We start from the raw sequence: 2000 nt of genomic DNA on the forward strand, positions 1-2000 counted from the left end.
TTCCTTTAAAGGAACAGGTTTTCTGTGGGTTTTTTTTTTTTGCATGAGGCTGGTGCTCCCCTCGCTCCTCATGGGTGTTTTTTTTTTTTTTAATTTTCTGGAAAGCAACTGAGTTGATTTACTTGGATTTATTTCCCTCCCACTCGGAAAACTCTTCCCCCTTTTGCTGTGACACCAAGTCCTGAACTGTTGACAGTATTTTTCAACCTGATTTCTTCCAGTACCTGGTGATTGACCTCACTGGATGTACCTGTCACCTCCTTTCCTAGTCACCAATTATCTCCCCTTGGGGACACCCTCCTGTAGGCTCAGAAAACTCCTGGGAATTCCCAGGTGGGGTTGCTCCAGTCTTCCATCCCATGAGCAAAATGCACCTGCAAAATATCCTGGCTGCTGATATTAATTGAACATCTGCACAAGGGGAAGAAACAGCTCTGGGTGAGCCTCAACCCCCCGAAGGGGTGAAATAGGTGAATTTTAGGGGAAAAACCCGTGTTGTGGCTGGTTTTGGAGCAGGTTTTGGTTTGGTTTGGTACAACTGGTTCTCTGTATTGAAGCCTGTTCTCTTCTCATATTGAAGCCTATTCTCTGCCATCACCACTGTCTTGAAAAGGAGTGAAGAACATGCTTTTATAGAGTTATTTTTTTAATGTTTATAGAACTGGGTGCAGTGGTGAGTGGGAATAAATCTCCAGCCTCTACCAACCGCCTCCCTCTCTGTGTCTGCGGCAGCCTGACCCCAAACCCCTTCCCTGAGCCCTGGGATCAGGGAGAAATCCCTACATTTTTAGTTCCTAACAGCAGCCACGTGTTGTCCTGCTTCTCTCCGAGGCGTTAACCAGCACTCCCATGTCCGTCCCAGGCGATCCAGCTTCTCCCAGGGAGCCAAATCCAGGCCATGGGAAAGGGGTGATGTGTCCTCCCTCCTCAGGCTCCACGTAAACACCCCTGTGTGGTGTTTTAACAAAGCCCTGGTGTCAGACTTTCCCTTCCCAACCTGCTCCCTCCCTTTGGATCCCTCCAGCCACGGAGACTCCTCCGTGTGCTCCGACTTCCCTGGAGAAAAGGAAACAACTGCTGGGATTGAGGGTCTGGCCTGGCTGGATAAATCTCCCCTGCAACAATGGGACCTTTGGCTCCTGCTCAGGGTTGAGTCCTCCAAGTGCTCCTTATCTCCCAGCCAAACTCTGGGGTCAGGTGATGGAGCTCGTTAAGTTCTGCATTTGTTTAATTACACCACAGGCTTTAGCAGCATTCCCTGCCTGCCTCCCCCTTCCTTTTTCCACCTCTGCAGGAATATTTTTGTCCCCAGCTGTGCCACGGCCCCTGTGAGGACAATGGGATGGAAGGTGGTTCTGGGGGGGAGCGTCGCACTCCGATTTTGGGCTTTTTTTGCCCCAAAAATGGGTGTCTGGGGCCGTCACGTGTTCCAGCCCCTGCCCCGTGGCAGCACAGGGAGGCTGAAAAAATTACAAAGAACTAAAACAAAACAGGGAGGAGCAAGATAAAAGCAACGAGCAGAGAGAGGAGGGGAAAAAAAAGGTCTGAGCCTCGCTGGCGGCGTGGGTGGGTGAACGGCCTGGCAGGGCTGGAAAGACCCAGCAAAGGCCACCCTGGAAACCCTCCCTGCTGCCTTCCCGGGATATTTTGGTGGCAGTTGAGCTGGTGGCAGCTCCAGCAGCCACGGGGATGTGTCTCTGGCTGCCCCAGAGTGACTCATAACTTCTGTGCCTCGCCAGGGAGGCAGCACAGGAATAGTTACACACCAGCGACGCGGAGGGAGTGGCTGCCGAAATATTTCAGGGCTGTGCTAAGCAACTAAAAATACACGTCAAACCCTCCTCCTCCTCCTCCTCCTTTTTCCTTTTTAAATCTGTTTTCTTTCTCTCTTTCTGGTGTGATGTTTTTTGTTGGGGGTTTTTTTTTTTTTGGTTTTTTTTTTTTTTTTTGTTTGTTTTTTTTTAATTCTTGGTTTTGATTGTCAGAGGCCCCTGTGGGCC

This window comes from Lepidothrix coronata, unplaced genomic scaffold (assembly GCF_001604755.1).
Source record: "Lepidothrix coronata isolate B3197 unplaced genomic scaffold, Lepidothrix_coronata-1.0 Scaffold371, whole genome shotgun sequence".
Lineage (NCBI taxonomy): Eukaryota > Metazoa > Chordata > Aves > Passeriformes > Pipridae > Lepidothrix > Lepidothrix coronata.